Source organism: Sphaerodactylus townsendi, linkage group LG11 (genome assembly GCF_021028975.2).
Source record: "Sphaerodactylus townsendi isolate TG3544 linkage group LG11, MPM_Stown_v2.3, whole genome shotgun sequence".
Lineage (NCBI taxonomy): Eukaryota > Metazoa > Chordata > Lepidosauria > Squamata > Sphaerodactylidae > Sphaerodactylus > Sphaerodactylus townsendi.
Genome location: NC_059435.1, coordinates 11,166,758 through 11,186,858, shown reverse-complemented (window position 1 = coordinate 11,186,858; position 20,101 = coordinate 11,166,758). Strand labels below are relative to the sequence as shown.

Genomic DNA, 20,101 nt, shown 5'->3' with positions numbered 1-20,101 from the left:
CCTCCAGATTAGATACACAAGCTCCTAACCTCCTACGTCACTGCTACTTTGTAAGGAGTTTGTAAGCCACTTTTAAATTCCTTACAGGAAAAATGGCAGAATATAAATACAACTTATTATTCTTCAGTTCCCCTGGAAAAAGTGACTGCTTTAGAGAATGAACTCTATGATGTTTTAGCGGACTTTCCTCAGTCCTTTCTCTCCCCAAACCCGACCCTCAAAACCTCCAGGAATATTCCAACCTTGAGATGGAAACTCTGCTCTACCCAATTTGATTGCAACTGTAGAGTTCTCACAATAAATCCAGATAACATAAAGGGAGAGGAGATACCCTCTGTGATTGGACAGCATTTCTACTGATGAGTCCACATATATGGACCAACCCTGAATATGATTTACTGCACAATATCCTAGCACTGGAAGACACCTTTTTGTCATTTAGGTTGCAAACTAGGAACCATGTTTTATGATTAAATGTTGAGTGCAGGTTACTGAAATTATTTATATACTTAGCTGTCATGTATATAAGGCACATTGTCTTTTTGCAGATATGGATGACTGTTTCTCATGTCCAGAAGGTCATTATCCTAACAGTGACCACAGTTTATGCATTCCCAAAGTTATTAGCTTCTTATCTTATGAAGAAATATTGGGAGCCAGTCTGGCTGCTTCTGCCCTTTCTTTATCGCTCATTACAGCTTGGGTCCTTGGGATATTCCTTAAATACCGGGACACTCCCATCGTCAAAGCCAACAACCGGGACCTCACCTACACTCTCCTCGTGTCCCTTCTTCTTTCCTTTCTATGCTTTCTATTATTCATTGGCTCTAATCTGAAAAGTCTAAGTGCCTCCTTCGACAAACAGCTTTGTGCCATCATCTTCTCCCTCTTCGTGTCTTGTGTGTGGGCTGTCCACTACACTGTGGTTCTAGCGTTCGTGGCCACCAAACCTGCGGATCCAAAATGAAGAACTGGGTGGGGAAAGTTCCATCCACAATCTGCATTGTTCTTGTTCGGCCTTCTTGTTCTGGCTTTCACTGTTTGTACTTAATGGCTGTAGTGAATCCTCCTCCCCATTTCCAGATTCTGACATGCACGCAGTAACTGAGGAAATTGTGCTGCAATGTAATGAAGGGTCCATTGTGTGGTTTTATTGTGTCCTGGGCTTTCTGGGCTTCTTGGCCATCACATTTTTTTGTATTTCCTGGCCAGGAAATTACTAGATGTTTTGTATTTAGCTTTCAAATTCATCACTTTCAGCATGGTGGTCTTTTGCAGTGTTTGGCTCTCTTTTATTCCAACCTACTTAAGCACCAAGGGAAAATACATGGTGGCTATGGAGATTTTCTCCATCTTGTCTTCCAGTGCTGGATTGCTAGTTTGCATCTTTTCTCCTAAAGTATACATCATGATGCTGAAGCCTGAGTGGAATAATAAGGACTGGTTGCTAAGGAGAAGAAAAGAAGAAAAGTAAGGCTATGGGGACTTGGTCAAGCTGAAGTAATCTTCTCCTTTGAAAGGTTTTAAGCAAAGCAATATCATTTAGTTATGTGTTGCATACTATAAGAATATAAGTAGAATCCTTTTATATAACATCAGGGTCTAATTGTTAGTGGTCAGACTTCTTCCATGATCTTAAGGGGCAGTTATGAGAATGTTAACACCCCTCTATGTGTACGTATAGCAATGGTCCAGTTCAATATATCTCCAGCGTTTTAAGGTTATGCCCTCTGCCCTGTTAAAGGGTAGGTTCAGCAATTTAGATAAATCCGCAAGGTTATGCAGTTGCAAACTTAATGTGGTTGAAACCCTGACTCACCAACTCTTGCACTGCACCTGATTTGATAACATCAGATCTAAATATACCAACCTACACTTTTTCTTTCAATCTGGGCTGCCTGATCTGATTAGGTTATCTCAATTGTTAAACAACTCGGACCCCGGCAGTGGCGTAGCTAGGGAAAATGGAGCCCGGGACGAAATCTGAGTTTTGCGGGGGGGGGGGGGGCAATATGGGCAGCGTCCCTCCCCCACCATGACCAAACAACTTTTTTTGCACTAGGTCATCTCAAAGTCACCATCACATTATAGAACATGCCCCAAATCTGAACACACCCAGGGCTCCCTAGTTTAAACAACATTGAAAGTGATGCTATTTTTTGAAGGGGGGAATCCACCCTGAAACAGCATCACTTTTAATGTTGTTTAAACTAGAGAGCCCAGATTCTCCTTTTAAATCCACCTTAAAGAGAGACTCTGGGCTCTCTAGTTTAAACAACATTGAAAGTGATGCTTTTTTCAGGGTTGATTTCCCACTCATCCACCCCAAACAGCATCATTAGCCAGTGCTATATTGTGGGTTTTCAAATGTGTGGCTGTGGTCTGGTAGATCTTAGCTTCTATTGTTTCACCTGCATCTGTGGCTGGCATCTTCAGAGGTGTATCCCAGAGAGAAGTCTGTTATACACTCAGTCCAGACTTCTCTTATAAATGGTGACTTCTCTCTGTGATATACCTCTGAAGATGCCAGCCACAGATGCAGTAAACGCTAGGAACAACAAGATCTACCACACAGCCTCTAAAACCTACAACAACCAGGTTGAACCTGAAGTTTGTGAAAGCCTTCAACAATACTTTCAATGTTTTTTTTTTTAATCAGGGAGCCTAGATTCTTCCCTTTTAAATCCACTCCAAAGGGGGTGGATTTAAAGAGAGAACCTGAAGGGAAAATTTGAGTGGGTGCCGCAATGTCAGGAGAGCAATGTTTGAAAGCTTAACATTACCAAATTTTTTTAGGCTATCCTTTAGGAGACTATCCTGATTATACCACCACCCAGGTTTGGTGAAGTTTGGTTCAGGGGTCCAAAGTTATGGACCTTCAAAAGGGTAGGCCCATCTACCATTAACTCCCATTGGAAACAATGGGGATGGATCATCTCCACTTTGGGGGGTCCATAACTTTGGACCCCTGAAATCCAACTCTTCACTAAACCTGGGTAGGACAAGTAGGAGACTATCCTTATGATACCACCACCCTACAGGTTTATTGAAGCTTGATTCAGAGAGGGTCCAAAGTTATGGACCCTCAAAATGATAGCCCCATCTACTATTAGCTCCCATTGGGAAACAATGGAGGATGGGCTCACCCCCTTAGTGGGTTCATAACTTTGGACCCCCCTGAACCAAACTTCACCAAACCTGGCTGGTATCATCAGGAGAATTCACCTGGACGATAATACTCTGAAATTTTCGTTTAGCCTAATGAATTCGTAGCCCTGCAGGCCGAAATTGAAAAAAACAGTAAAAAATACAGAAAGCCACAAACGAACCTGCAATTTTTGCGCCCACCACAAGGTGGCGCCCGGGGCACTTGTCCCCGGATGTCCCCATGGTAGCTACACCTGTGGACCCCGGTCTTTGTGAAGAGATCGCCAATTTCATTGCGGAGACAGTTGAGATTTCCCAGTAGAACGTATTTGTTGTGCTCCCCGTGGGGCCTTTTATCTATCATGTATCCATGCAATTGTTCCTGATTTATGTAACTTTTTCTGACTATGCCAATAAAGGCTTATGTATGTATATCTTCAGCAGGGACAAAATGAAGTCCAGACAGGAGACAGCTGACACCTAAGGAGGGCTGACTCAAACACTAACCTCGTCATTCTCCCCCACACCCTAAATGGAATGCAAGATGTAGAACATTGGGTCTCCTGCTAGAAACTAATCATCTCAACAAGACTGATATCATGTTTCCCCTCTGAAAATATTCATTGAATTGCTATTTTTTTAATCAATTCAATAAGCCTTTATTGGCGTACAGAACATACAATATAAATACAGTTAAAATTACTAGATAAAACTTCACACTGGATCATAAGTTCAGTTACTCAGAACCTTCAGCCAGAAACCTGGCTTTTACGCACTGCGAGACAACAGTCAAGGTCATTACAGTTTAAGAGCATATTTACTTTATCAAGCTCTGTCAGGGTTTTCATAGAGTCAATGATTTGTGATAATAAGCTGGATCTTGGTTTCTGGTAAAGTGGGCAGTGGAGGAGAATGTGTTACCAATGGAACTTAACTGTTCTGGACTGCAGGGGCAAAGCCTCTTATAGTTTGGTAGACCCTTGAGTCTTCTCTTCTATGGAGCGGGGATGGCATAATGTTAAATCTAGCCAGCACGTAGGCTCTCCTATATATAGGGTTGGTAAGCGCTGCAATATAGTAGGCTGGGTTTCCCTGCACAAATGGAATTGCCACGTTCATTGGCGAGCAGGATTTGTTGGCCAAGCTCTGCAGTTGTTGATGAATTGCTATTACTAACATATCCCTTACAGCACCCATCTCTCAATAGAGAAGACCATCAGTATTTTCCCTCACCTTGAAACTGTCATGATGTATAAAAGAGAGAGTAAAGGTTCACAAAAAGGTCATCTTCTAGGTTGCTGTCCGAAGGTGGATCTCTTTTGAGCGAGGCCCTTCCCAATAACGCACACTACTCAATTGCTGGGGTAATAAATTGGCCATAGCCATTTTATTGAGCAGAAGCTTGAGGCTAAGCATGAGTCTGGGTCTGGTCATACAGGTGATGTGCTACAGCTCAGCAGGGTGGGTGCCCTGTCCCGAGATTCGTTCTATTGCGGGGCTCTGCCAGGCGGACACTCCTGGCCAGAGATGTTCCCCTTCGGCCTGGTTCAGCAGGGGCGGTCGCCTCTTGCCGCTGTTGCCATTCCCAAGGGGAAGGCGTGGCTCCCTAGCTCCCTTCCCCTTGCCCTTCCAGAGCCATACCCATGCGCCAAACCGCCACGTAGCTGGGCTATGACAAAATAGCATGCATTAACATAGCAAAGCAGAGAGAGGTGGGTGGGCAAATCGCAAGCCGGCGAGCACATGGCCCGGGACAAAGGAGTCTCGGTTTGCCCCTCCTTTCTTTCAGCGGCGTTCGCCCTTCACTAGCATGGCTCCTTCTCCCCTTCCTCCCCCCCTTTAATGGGGTGGCATCAACTGGCCTCGCTCCTCCCCACCCCGAGCAGCAACCTCGCCTCGTGGTGATTCACCGGCGTCTTTAGCAGAAGTTTGCAAAAACCAAGGCTGCAGACAGTTAGTCTAGGTGCAAGAAGTAGCAATAATTGACCTTTAACATGATTGGTGGTTCAACTGTAACTCTAGACCAATGAGAGGCTGATGCTGGAGCGGGGAAAAGTATCCAGTTGGATGTATAAGCAATGCTTTGTATATGCTCAGTTCAGATAGAGATAGAGATAGTGACTGAGTTAAGTTCTCTGTGTGTTGAACTTTGTTCTTGCTAAAGAGTTCTGTATAGCCTTATAGTCTTGTATAGAATAGACTTGTGTAACCTTGCAACTGCTAAAGTAAAAACCTTCCTATGGAAAGAACATCTTGCGTGGAGAGTATTATTTTCCAAGAGTGGTAGAAGGTTGCAGTGAATACAAGAAGACTACTACACTTTCTCATCTTACCAGAGTGACTCCACTTTAAACTCTGCTGATAGAAACCAGTTCCTAAGGTCTTAGAGCCATGCCAGCTACTTTAAGTGTCTGATTGTTAAGACTAGCAATTCTCATTCAGTGCTCCAGGTCTGACAGCACCTGAGACTTCCTTCACCTGGTAGGAAAAGATATGGCCAGGTACATCTCCCCTCTGGAACAAAAAAATGAGCAAAAACACCACCTTAAGAGTTATAAGGTTTTTTCAGATGAAGACAGCCCACCTCCATGATAAGATGGGCAGTGGGGCTCTGGGCCAGGGTGAATCTAGGGTTACTTCAATAAAAGAGGGTCCAATCAACCAAGGAGCAGGTGGGTGCATCTTTGAGGTAACATAGTTTTAGTAGGTTGGAGATTTACAGTGTGTGAGTGTCTTTTGTTCCAACTTTTCTCAGCACCAAAGGAAAATATACATAGGCTGTGTGGGCTTATTGCCTTTTCTACCAGCAGCCACACCATATCCAAGCTGGCTAGAAAAAAAATAACATTTAAACTTATACAGTGTGGCTTGGATCCTGTACAACTATTGGAACTGGATCATTGCAGAGTAACAGCCCTGGTTTATCAACGGCTCAATGATATTGAAATGCAAACAGATCTCCCCTTGTTACCGGTGTTATATAAACCATTAAAATCTTGGACAGGTATCTCAGCTGCCCCTTACCTGTCCAACATAACATCTACGAAATGCCACTGGACGCCTTTTCTGGGAGCCCGCTTTTGACGCTTTTCCATCAGCCAATTGTATCTAATGGGTAGATTTCCTAAAAAAATCCTAATGCATAGAGGATTATGTGTTTGTAGCTCAGGGGAAGCGGACTCTGTATTAAGTATATCTTCTATTGCATCAGAACTCCATAAAAGGGAAAGGGAGGGCTTTAATTCCATCCATTGTTCATTCATAGTACAGAAATTTAAATCTATAGCTAATTCCGATTCAGTTCCTTGTGAGAATGTTACTGGAAGACCGAAGTTTCTCTCTTGTGGAGTATCTCAGCAGGAAGCTAAATTCTGTATGCTAAGCACATAATAAGCTTAAGAATCATGTTAGGACCAAGAGCCAGGACCACAAGATGGTGACCGTGAATAATTTTATGTTTCGATGATATTTTTTGTGTATAGACTTATATCATGGATTTCTGTACAAATTCGGTTTTTCTCTTTTGTTTATTGTTCTTTCTTCTTCTCGTTCTTCTCTTCTCTTTTTTGCTGGCCTAATGGCCGTAATAAAACTGACTGACTACATAGGCCGTGGAGACTTTATCCAGCAGTAGACTGTAATCTGGAGAACCAGGTTTGATTCCCGACTCCTCCACAAAAAACGGCAGACTCTAATCTGGGGGTTCAATTTTTATGGGCCCCCCAAAGGTTTATTTTGTTTCCCTGCTCCTGCACGTGAAGCCTGCTGGCTGAGTTCCCTCAGAACTATCTCAACCTGCCCCCTTCCCCAGAAGCTAAGTTCACCAAGTCTGGATGCTATAACCAGGATGGCCTCCTGGAGCCACCTTGAAAGTCTATCTTCAAAAATGTGCAGCCAGTGCTTACATACTCATAAATTCCCCAAAATCTATCAGGCTCTCCAGCAAGCTCTGTGGTGGGAAAAATTAATTAACTTTTCCCACCATAGACTTCATTAAAGCTTGCTATTATGCCCAGCTGGCTCTGTGCTGGACATTTGGGGGCAGCCTCGGGGAGAGGGTTGTTCTGGGTAGGGGCGCCTAATTTCCAAAGGGCTGCTGGTGTGAGTCTGCTGAAAGGAACCAGCCAATGTTGCTAAAGTTTGCTTGGGAGGAGCAAATGTTGTGGACATCAGGTTCACCTTCAATTTTTCTCTCTTTCTCACAATACTAGAACCAGGGGGCATACATTGAAAATGCTGGGAGGAAGAATTAGGACTAATAAAAGGAAACACTTCTTCACGCAACGTGTGATTGGTGTTTGGAATATGCTGCCACAGGAGGTGGTGATGGCCACTAACCTGGATAGCTTTAAAAGGGGCTTGGACAGATTTATGGAGGAGAAGTCGATTTATGGCTACCAATCTTGGATCCTCCTTGATCTGAGAGATTGCAAATGCTCTACCAGTCCAGGGTGTGCTCTGGAGCAAAAGCCGCGAGAAGGCCATTGCTCCTTGCCATCCTGTGCACGTGGAGTCTCCTGGGGCAAGGGCACCTTCCTGGTGGGCTACCGTGGGCAGCACAGAGCTGGACTAGATGGACTCTGGTCTGATCCAGCTGGCTTGTTCTTATGTTCTTATGCCCCTCCCAAGCACACTTTAGCAAATGTGGCTGGTTCCTTTCAGGAGACTTCCACCAGCATCCCTGCAGGAAATAAGTGCCCCTACCCAAAGCAAGACAGAATTAATGGTTGTTTACCTGTCAGTCCCTCAATGAAGGTTTTTTTTACTCTCATTGGTCACTCTTAGGAAGAGTCAGAACAAAAAGTATCTGGCAAATGTTGGTTCTTCACATTATTTCCTCTTCCTCCTTATCAGCTGTTCCTTGTTGTTCAGCTCAGGCCTCAGCAAAATAACGTAACATTTGGGGGCAAAGATGCAACCCAGAAGCCCAGCACTGGAGGCTAAGATGGAGAAGATCTCAACAGCCACCATGGATTTTCCTTTGGTGCTCAGATATGTTGGTACAAAGGACAACCAAACACTGCAAAAGACCAATAGACTGAAAGTGATAAATTTGGCTTCATTGAAACTGTCAGGTAACTGCCTGGCCTAAGAAAAGCCACTCCCTAAACTGGCTCTCATGGTCAAGAGGCCCATGTAGCTCTCAGGACAAGGTAAAACATAGTGATGGGCCCCACATTGCATTCCAGTACAACTGCTTGAGTCTGTGAGTGCAGGTCAGCATCTGGAAATGGAGGAGAAATGGTCAGCCACACAAAACTAAGGGCTGCTTGGGAAAGGGAGCAGGAAATCACAATGGAGCCGCTTCTACTCGTTTCCCCGCCCACTTCCTCAGGCTGCTTCCTGGATGGACACCCTGGAAAGCCAGGATCACCGTGATAGTTTTTGCCAACAGACAGGAAAGGGCCACTGAGAAGACCATGCCAAAGAAGGTTTGTTGGAGGAGACAGGACAGCAGATACGGTTGGCCAATGAACAGCAAAGCGCAGAGGAAGCAAAGGAGGAGGCGACTATATACACAGGTGAGGTTCCTGTTGTTGGCTTTGACAATGGGGGTGTTGCAGTGCTTCATGAAGATCCCCATCACCAAAAGTGTGATAAGAGACAAGCAAAGGACAGAAGTCACTAAAGCAATCCCCAGTGGCTCTTCATAAGACAAGTAAGTGACATCTTTGGGAATACACTGATTTTGTCCCATGTTTGGATAGTGATCTTCTCTGCAAGTGATACATTCATCCAGGTCTGTAAAAGAGAAGGAGGGACAATGTCAGTGTTCTCCATATCCCATAGGTGTCCCCATGTCTTATACCTTTGTTGGGATCACAGGAAATGTATTTCACTCCACAGCCCGTCCCTCTCCCTACTGTAGCCTAGACGTGCTAGGACCGGACTATTCTGGTAAGCAGCTGGCTACCTATGGAAGAAGCATAGGCTAGTTGAAGAAGAAGAAGAAGAAGAAGAAGAAGAAGAAGAAGAAGAAGAAGAAGAAGAAGAAGAAGAAGAAGAAGAAGAAGAAGAAGAAGAAGATATAATAGATATGTCTCATTGTCTCCTTTCTTTTTAACCATTTCAATTCTTTCCAATTTTCTTCCTCTCAACTTGATACCTTCATAGTAAATTTCTCTCCTCTTTCTTCTCTCCTCCTTTGTCACCCTTTAAATATACGGTGTGATCTGAGGAATTTATCAGCTTGAAAGACTATAACCAAATTACCTATTTTAACCATTCTATTTGTCTTTTCTGTAACTTTCTTGTTTGAATTTAATAAAGCACATTGAAGAAGAAGAAGAAGAAGAAGAAGAAGATGATGAAGAAGAAGAAGAAGAAGAGGAGGAGGAGGAGGAGGAGGAGGAGGAGGAGGAGGAGGAAGAAGAGTTTGGATTTATATCCACCCTTTCTCTCCTGTAGGAGACTCAACGGAGCTTACAATATCCTTGCCCTTCCCCCCTCACAACAAACACCCTGTGAGGTGGGTGGGGCTGAGAGAGCTCCGAAAAGCTGCAACTAGCTCAAGGTCACCCAGCTGGCATGTGTGGGAGTGCACAGGCTAATCTGAATTCCCCAGATAAGCCTCCACAACTCAAGTGGCAGAGCGGGGAATCAAACCCGTTTCCTCCAGATCAGAGTGCACCTGCTCTTAGCTTTACTTTGATGCCACTTCAAGCTGCCCTCTTGGAGGACCTCCCTTCTGACCCTCTGATTTTGGGGAGGCAGAGCATTTCCCTCCTTTGCACTCAAGCAAGCAAGAGTCCCAGTCCCCTGAGTAAGGTGTGTGCATTCCCTGCAAGCAATTCACCTTCAAATGGGCAAAATCCACACCTGTCTTCTCCTTTGGGGCCCCCACCTGTGGAATGGTCTTCCTGAGACGTTCAGGGAGGCTCCAGTTCTCTTGGTTTTGGGCCAATGATGCAAAACTGAGTTGTCCAAGAGAGATTTTCTGTGCAGGCAATAAAGTTACACAGTACTAAACGACTGGCTTACTTAGATAAGTTAGTAGGAACGATGATTTGCTGATATATTTAAAGTTCCCATCCAAAGGGGGGGGGCGAATCTACCCGTGGGAGTGGCCTACAGCCATGCCAGCAGATTTGCCCTCTCCAAGGCACTGACCCAGGTGGAAGGGAGATCTCGCTGGTGTGCCGCTGCTGCAGGCCCCTCTGACACTGGGACATAGTATTGGACGTGGTAATGGTGTCCCAGTGCCTATGGCACCACTGCTGGAATAGCAGGGTCAGGCTGGGGGCGTGGCCAGGGGAGGAGCCGGTGGTAGCTTTCTGCCGACCATTCGCCACCTTATGCCAGCAGCCAGCAGTTTAGACTTCAGCCACCCAAAATCTATTGAAACCCGTGGGGGGGGGCTTTTTTGCCTTGGAAGCCTCCCCCGGCCCCCTGGCTGCTTGGAGGGGGATGTTAGCTCATAGAAACGAAGATCCTACTATGTCATCTTTTGCATCTTTTCATGGGTCATGTTAGGAGTTATGCTTCTGCTTTGTTTCATTAAGATGTCTGGTTGGTTTTACAACCCTAGTTGTTGTCTTGTTCATGGAATACCACACCCTGTATTGATTCACTCAGTGGAGTCCACCTTGGATCCAAGTGACCAAGTGAACCCTAAATGGTGTAAATAAACAATAAAGACTTATCTCATTTACAATCTGCCTTTTCCAACACTGGGGACTCAACGCAGCCTGCACCATCCTCCTCCCCTCCCTTTTATCCCCACAGCAATCTTGTAAGGTAGGTCTGGCTGAAAGTTTGTGACTCCGCTTCCATCGCAGAGTGGGGATCATTTGACCCTGCATCTCCCCAAGTCCTGCTTCCACGCTCTCATCACTGTACTACACCAGCTCTCTTAGCTTATTCTGTTGTGGTGAAACTCTGCTTAGAATTAGACTGTAAATCTCTGACCCTTCTCATCAGAAATCTTCCCTTCTGGACAACGAATGCAGTTGTAGCAACAGAATGGCTCCCCTTCTCTCAATTGCTTCCGATCACCTGGATGGCAACTTTCACTGCAGACAGAAAGGGGTTGTGTCTAGTGTATAAAGGAGAGAGGAAAACCATTAGTCAATGGATGCAACATGATGTTCTGTTCTCTTTTCCCCCTAAAATTATTAATGGTCAGTAGAACAGGACATTCACTTCTCCTCTGTGATGTGTACTGTGTTTCATTCATTCACCCCAGAGTCCCTTATGTTTAATTACATTGGCGGGGCGGTTTCAATTTGAGAATAAAAGTTTGGATTTGTACCCCACTTTTCTCAAGCCTACGGAGCCTTAAAGGAGTTTACAAACTCCTCCCTTTCCTCTCCCCACAAAAGACACCTTGTGAGGTAGATGGGGCTGACAGAGTTCTGGGAGAACTGACAAGCAAAAGGTCACCTAGTGAGCTTCTTGTGTAGGAGCAGGGAAACTCACCCGGGTGTCCAGATTAGAGTCCGCTGTTCATGTGGGGGAGCGGGGAATCAAAGCTAGTTTCCCAGATTAAAATCTGCTACTCACGTGGAGTAGCAGGAAATCGAACCTGGTTCGCCAGAGCAGAGTATAGTACCGTGGATCAATCTTACCTGGTTAAACCAGCTGTTCCATGTAATGCCATCTTCCTTAATGGTCAACATTTGGTCTGTAGGAGCTTCTGGGTGAAACTCGCCAATTTTGACTTTATAAAATGATTCATTTGAGAAAACAACCCAGTTGACAATATCAAACCCTGTTGCTACTTCTCCACTGGCATCAAATGAAATTTTGTCCCCAGCACTGTTATTAAATGAGACACTTTTCAGAAAGCTGTGAAGCTAGAATGAAACAAAGAAGAGATCAGCAGCTCATTGAAAAGCAAAGGGCATGCTCATATTTGCTTCTTAATAGCACTTTGTCAAAAGAAAGTCTTTCTGTACCACATTTTGATGCTTTTCCAATTTATTCCTCAAGATACATTTTCATTGCAATTATTATGGGTGTGTAAACAATTCCAAAAAAATTCATTTTCAGAGCTAATGGACCTGAAGATTTTCAGTAAACCTGGATATTCCCAAACCCCCATTTTGGAAATATCCAGATTCTCAACAGATTATATTAGACCAAAAACCAAATTTTGCCACCTCCCATTTCCCCCTCCCCATCTCCTCACACTCACCTTGACTCCACGGCGGCAGTGCTCACCTCCAAGACCCACGTGGCGCATGGAAGCCGCAGTGGTGGTGGGTGCAACTGGGCCCACCTGCGGTATCCAAGCTCACAGGGAGCCCAGAGGTGGTGGTGGAGGAAGGGTTCTGAGCTGACCTGGCTGACTGGCAAGCAAACAAGGGAGAGGGGAGGGGATAGGAGAGAGGATTCCCCTGGGCATTTTTTAAATTAATGGTGGCCCAGCCAAAATAGCTGGAATCATGTCAAAAAATCCCCCCCCCCCCCAATTCTCTTAGCTTCTTCCATCTTCTATTTTGTGCCACTCTGGCTGCAGTAGTCAAATATCGAAAACTGTTCTTCACAGTTTCATGAAATATTCTTTGACAAATTTAATTTTAAAACTCTTCAGTATTTCAGAATGTATCATTTCCAACATTTTCTTTCTCTTTGCTGCATGTCCGCTGTACGTCACAAAAGGAACCGTCCATTTCTTTGCATTTCCAAGATCTGCCTTTCTCTTACTCGCAGTGAAGGCCATTGAATGAACAAATCCAATGGGCTCTAGAACACTGTTGGTGGGTTAATGGCAGCCACTAAGGGGGCTGACCCCTTGGTCCCACATCACCAGCTCCCTCCTTGTCCTCCTCCTTTTTCCAGACATCTGCGTCTGCATTCAAGGGGTAATGTTTTCCTGATAACTGTGGCCCTTTGTAAAATCAAAGAGGTTTCCAATCCAGAGATCTAAAGACACTCTCTCTTTTATTCAGCATTCATCACCCCCCCCCCCTCCATTGTCCTCTACCTTGAATCTGACAGAAATTTCAAATATGCAACAGTTCCTACCTTATTTGAGCATCAAATCCAACAGGAACATGCTAAATAGACATCTTATCGACACTCTGTTGTTCTGTCATGGTCTTAGTAAACAGTCGAGGAAACAGCTAACAAGACTGAACCATGAAGAACTGAGGCCTTTTTAATGGATTGTGGGAGCCAACTCGTCAAAAAGATGAAACTTGGCATGGTTTCTGGAGAATTGCTATGCTGTATAAATTGTGTCCTCCTCCAATCTCCAGAGACATGGTTTTCTTTCTACCTACGATATTTACCTGCCATGATGGTTGACATGAGGGGCTACATTTCTTTCCCTTCATAATCCTTCTATGTCCATAAAGAGATGAATGCAGGGTATGTAATGCATGTGACACAGCATAGACCGCATTGTAGATACTGTAGCTGGGGCCAGTCATCTTCATTTCAAAAATATCTCCAGGAAGACTCTCCAGCTTCTCTTTCCCAGTGCAATATCTATTAAACCCCTTTTGTTCCACTGAACCTGAGAACTGACAGAGGAATGCCTGTTCCCAGAATTCCCTGATGAAGCCATCTTCTTTCGTCACAAAAGGGTTTCTGCTCTGAAGGAACCGCTGGAATCCGGGTGGTTCATTTGTATGACCTGTGAAGGATAAAACCCCATGAAGGATCCGTTTGTTCCATTGTCTTTGAAAATAATATGATGCAAATTCTATCTGAATGGTCGTAATATAAACTTTCCCTTTAGGCACTGCTGTTGTGAATTCTAGCTCTGAGAACATTATTCCGTATCTCAAATATGTGACAGATTGGGTATCTCCAAAAAGGACAACTGCATTGGCTTTACTCTCCATTACAATATCATATTTTTTCCATCCACTTTGAATCATGTCAAAATAATATTCTATCGCACTGGTTTGGAGGATTTTTTCAGTGAAGGCAAAACAGATGCCATTCTGCAAAAACAGAGGAAGCACGGCTTGCTGGAATCTATCTCCACGTTCATCATCCACAGTAATGAGCCCAATCCACGTCCACCTGAAATGCAGAATTAAGTGGAGAATCCCCTTGTACTGCTGGGCTTCATTTGGGACCATCTGATAGTTGGAACGTCCGGAGAATGTTTCAACCTTTTCTGAAGTAGAGCCGTATGTAAACTGAATGACGTTAAACATGAGAGGGAAACATAGAGATTGAGATTGAAAAGGTTGGTTGTGATCAGGAATAGGTCATCCAGTCATAGAACGTATCACAATACTTGAAGGGGTTCATCATCATCCATCTATGAAACAGTCCTGGATACTGCCTCTAAAATAATTCTATTGCATACTAATATCTGGAAATAAAAGTATGCATGAGTCAATGAGGGCTCTTCACCAGTGTTTGGTCGCATGTGTCTAGTCCTGGGGAAGGTATGCATGGCTACAGTCACACGTGGCTTGATAACATCTACACTGGATTATTTCAACATGCCATTTGGTGGGTTGTATTTGGAGAGTTCTGGAAATTGCAAATTTTCCAGAATATTAACAGTGACTTACTACAGTGAGCAACAGAATACAGTAGCAATACAGTGAGCAACAGAATACCTTTCAGATTAACAAGATTTTCAAGGTATAAGTGTCTGAGTTCCCTTCATGTGTTACAAAGATACATTTGTCAGACATGTAGAACTAGCAAAAGCTGCCCTGTTCCTATAATAATGGGTCCCAGTTGATTTATTGCATTGTAACACTCATTTAAAGCCCTAAACTCTATTACTTTGGCTCCAAAGTATTTCATCCTTCAAGGAGGCATTTGCTGCTTGACACACTCTGAGGTTTAAATGGTTGACTAATTCTGTCTCATTTGAATTTTTGAACTCCATTCCTAATGGTGCCATTATATTTGAGGTCATAATATTATATTTCTATGTTGCTATGAAAAGCCTTACATTTTAAGGAAAGGTAGCACGTGTGTGTGTGTGTGTGTGTGTGTGTGTGTGTGTGTGTGTGTGTGTGTGTGTGTGTGTGTGTGTGTGTGTGTGTGAAGTACTGTCCAGTCACAGCTGTCCTGTGGGGTACCCAAAGCAAGTGTTTAAGTAGAAGTGGTTTGCCATTTGCTTTTCTCTGCAAAGCCTTTCTTCCGGTCTCCCCTCCAAGTACCGAGCCTGCTTAGCTTCTGAGACCTGATGATACCATACAGTTACATACTCCCATAGAAGCATATAAACATTCAAAAAATAAATTAAAATATAAAACATGGAAGGTTTTGCATTTTGACATCATTAGATTCTCAAGAATAAATCTGTAAGAACGGGGGTTGTCAAAAAGACATGGGTAATTAGAATATGTGTTTCTCTTCACTTGGCTGTTCCTTGAATAGATGAGGTCAACTGTTTCATATCAAGGGCAACACTTTCCCAACATACCTGTGGAATGTTGTAGATGGATAACAACGTTGCTATGTAGAGGGAAATTTCAGCTTCAAGTCCTCCAATGACTGCTACTAGATTATTCTGGAAATCACACTTGTAGTTGGGAATAAATCTGTTCTTTGTAGAGAGAAGGTCTATTGTGGCACGATAAGTTTCTCTTGCATTGAAGAAACTGTTACATACATGGAAGCCCAAGGTGACATTGGGTAAGAGCTGGAGGTTTTCATTGATTTCCTTCACAGCAAAAGCTATGGCCAAGACATGTTGGTAATGACTAGTCTGTACTCTGCGCCAAGAAACAGAGAGCAACTAAGAAAACTTATTGTAATATTATCATGTTTTATGGTTAACTACATATATCTTACTCAAAATATTGGTTATGGGATAAGTACAATGGACTGGGTTGAGTGATAATCAGATTCCCTACCCTCCATTACATTTAAAATTTAACCCCTCTCCCATCCAAGATATTATTTCTGTGTATTTCAGGTGATTCTCTAATCTTTCAGTATCCCACAAACGAGCTGTGAGACTCTGTAATATATTTGCTGAAATGACGATATTGAAAAACAGGTGTGGCCTCACAACGAACACTTTGAACTGCAATTTAGATACACTAAGGAGTATTATAGCAAATCTACTTAGATTCCAAGACCATATTTCACTTCACATGACATCTGTATTGTACCAAGTATTGTCCACTGTTTAAAATAACTTTTCCCCCTAAATGAAGATCATACAGTTAGTGCTTTTATTTATTTATTTAATTAATTAATTAAATATACCGCTCCATCCCCGAAGGGCTCTGGGCGGTGTACAACATAAAACCATAAATAAAAACATCATAACAAGACTTCCTCAAATGTAATAAAAACAACGGTTGTATCCTAAGATGGCCTTTCCATATGAGGTCAAGATATCTCTCTTCAACGAAAAAAAAACATGGAAAGGAAATGAGGAGGTCAATTAAAACAGACGTTAGAAATTAATCTTTCCATTTCTAGAATTCAATACAATGTGAACTGGTTGCCCACTTCTATAAACATTAGATAATTTGTATAGGGGGAAAACCCATCCTTACAAGGGCATATCGTAGGCCATATAACTTGATAGTTTCCTGAAATCCACCATTTGTGAAGTAGCATAAACATGAGAGCTAATTCCTCCAATGAGTAGATCTCCTTCTTGATAGTGTTCGTGAAAACTTGAGAGAGGTTCGCTGACGGAGCATTTGCAGTCATGAACCTTGAACATGATCTGATGCAGCAGAACCAGAACCAGAACCAACACTGCAATGAACATCATCCTGCCAATAACTCATCACAATCTCCTGGATTTGATTGCTGACACGAGAGAACTCTGCCTGTCCCCAGCCCCGGGTCCAACCTGCAGTTCCAAAGGTGGCATTTCTAGCATGATCCACAAATGTGGTTGTTTTTCGGATCACCCCTGAAATGCCTCAGGGACTCCGATAAGCAGTTATTATGAGGAAGTTGACAATTACAGTGGAGATAATCATACTTTCCTAAGTTGACTTTCCACAACTGTGGGGAAAGTTTGTCAAATCTTTTGTTAGTAGAGTGACAACTAGATACAGAAGACTGAGAAAGAAAAACACACAGGGTTTGTGTGGGGGGGAGCAATCAGGCTGTCTGGACACACTTGGAATTGAAGTAGTTCTGGTATACCTTAACTATCCTCAATGCCACCCCAAATGTTCACCCTCGCACTTTGCTTGCTATATATATATCTACTCCCTTGCATTTTGTTGGCAGGAGAAGCAAAACAAATCCCTACAAAAAAGGATTCTATTATCCAATTTCTGACATAGTGGTCAGAAATACAAAAACACTAAGACCATGATAATGAAGGGTGTTTGCATAATGTGGCCTTGGGATTCAGACTGGTAAATTCCAGGTTCTTTAATATATTTTTAATTCATTACGACAATGACATATGTTCAGGTTAGTTTCACTAGGGAGAAGAAGAAGGGTTAATTTTTGTGCACTGCTTTTCTCTACCTTTGAGGAGTCTCCAAGCAGATTACCATCGTCTTCCCATCCCCTTTCCACAACAAAAACCTTGTGAGGTAGGTAGGGCCGAGAAAGTCCTGAGAGAACTTTGACGGGTCCAAGATCCATCCAGCAGACTTCAGATGGAGAAGTGAGGAAGTTAACCTGGTTCAACCAATTAGAGTCTACCACGTGTGTGCAGGAGTGGGGAATCAAACCTGATTCTCCTGATTCGAGTCACCACTCTTGCCTGCTACAATAGGCTGACTCTCCAACTGTAATTCCCCTTCCCAGAACCCAACTGCATGTACCCTGAACTAGGCTCCTGCATGTACCCTGAACTAGGCTCCTGCATGTACCCTGAACTAGGCTCCTGCATGTACCCTGAACTAGGCTCCTGCATGTACCCTGACCTAGGGGGCATGAACTTGGATTTCCTTAATCTTAGTCTGAAATTCCACCACCTACACCCCCAAAAAGTCTCCTCCGGCAAGGGCAAAAAATGTTGTTGAAGTCCTGCTCTGGTTCTACACACATAAACCTTCTAAACCTTCTAACCTTCTACACACATCAACCCTATGGTTCCCAATGCGATCCTCCTAGTCACTAGTGAGACCTGGAGATCATCTAGAATTGCATCTGATCTCCAGACTGACATTAGTTACCCTGGAGACAATCCCTGTAAGCACCTTGAAGGAAGGACTATGTTTCACCCTCCTGATCTGCACTGCCATTCTCTCCAACTGGGACCCCAAGTAGCTCACATTGTTCTTGACTCCATTTTATCATCTTGTGAGGCAGGTCTGTTTGAGAATGCATGAATGGCCCAAAGTCAGGCAAAAACCTTTTTGGGCAGGGTGGGGGCATGAACTTGGATTTCCTTAATCTTAGTCTGAAATTCCACCACCTACACCCCCAAAAAGTCTCCTACGGCAAGGGCAAAAAATGTCGTTGAAGTCCTGCTCTGGTTCTACACACATAAACCTTCTAAACCTTCTAACCTTCTACACACATCAACCCTATGGTTCCTAATGCGATCCTCCTAGTCACGAATAGCTTTAAAGGTCAAAACCAAAACTTTAAACATGACCCGGCACTCGATCGGCAGCCAGTGTAGTTGGTACAGGACCGGAGTAATCCGGTCCCTAATAGATGTTCCCGTCAGCAACCTGGCTGCCGCATTTTGCACGAGCTTCAATTTCCGGATCATGGCTAAAGGTAAGCCATGCATAGAGCGAGTTACAGTAGTCTAACCTAGAGGTGACCGTGGCATGGATCACTGTGGCCAGATCAGAGCGGGAGAGGTAGGGGGCCAGTTGTCTAGCCTGGCCGCAGGGATGGTAGGTGAACGCCTTAGCCGTCTGGGTGACCTGGGCAACCAACGATAGTGATGGGTCCAGTATCACCTCGAGGTTTTTGGCGGACGAGGCAAATGTTAATGCCTTACCGTGCAGCGTAGGCAGACTAAAGGCCGCCGGACACTCCCCTCGAGTGTTGTGGGGATAAAAGGGAGGGGAGGAGGATGGTGCAGGCTACGTTGAGTCCCCAGTGTTGGAAAAGGCAGATTAAAAATGAGATAACTCTTTATTGTTTATTTACACCATTTATAGTTCACTTGGTCACTTGGATTCAAGGAGGACTCCACTGAATGAATCAATGCAGGCAGTGGTGGGATCCAAAAATTTTAGTAACAGGTTCCCATGGTGGTGGGATTCAAACAGTGGCGTAGCGCCAATGGGGCTGGGCGGGTCACAATGGGGGCGTGGCCAGGCATTCTGGGGGCAGGGCATTAATAATTTCTCTGTTACTGTAAAAAACAAAGTTCCTAATTTCCAGCTGGTATTTTTCTGTCCATAATTTAAAGTCACTGTAGCAAGTCCTATCATCTACTGCCAACAGAAACAACTACTTCTCCTCTAATTGACTGCCTGTCAAATACTTAATACTTTCAAATACTCAATTTTGTTTCTAGAAATCAAAAGAAGGATACTTTCCTTAAGCAAGGAACTTTACCATATTTCTAAAACGTGTTTTTAAAACAGCCCAACAGGGAGAATTATCTCGTTTTCTACCTTCGCTAACCAGCCACATCGGAAACAACAGGACTTTATGATTTTTGGACCTAATGGAACTTCTAACGGAACAGCAGACCCAATTAGTAACCCCCTCTCGGCACACACAAAAAAATTAGTAACCCACTCTCAGGAACTGGTGAGAACCTGCTGGATCCCACCTCTAAATTCAGGGTGTGGTATTCAATGAACAAGACAACAACTGAGGTTGTAAAACCAACCAGACATCTTAATGAAACAAAGCAGAAGCATAACTCTTAACATGACCCATGAAATGATGCAAAAGATGACATTTAAGATCTTCGTTTCTATGAGCTAACATCCCCCTCCAAGCAGCCAGGGGGCCGGGGGAGGCTTCCAAGGCAAAAAAAGCCCCCTCCCGCACTGAGAGGCCCCCATGGGTTTCAATAGATTTTGGGTGGCTGAAGTCTAAACTGCTGGCTGCTGGCATAAGGTGGCTAATGGTCGGCAGAAAGCTACCACCGGCTCCTGCCCTGGCCACACCCCCAGCCTGA

General features: G+C 43.9%; 1 pseudogene; it reads right to left on the bottom strand.

Moving 5' to 3' along the window:
- Window positions 1–7,977: 7,977 nt before the first annotated feature.
- Window positions 7,978–20,037, bottom strand: LOC125440560 (annotated as a pseudogene).
- Between the last annotated feature and the right edge of the window lie 64 nt (window positions 20,038–20,101).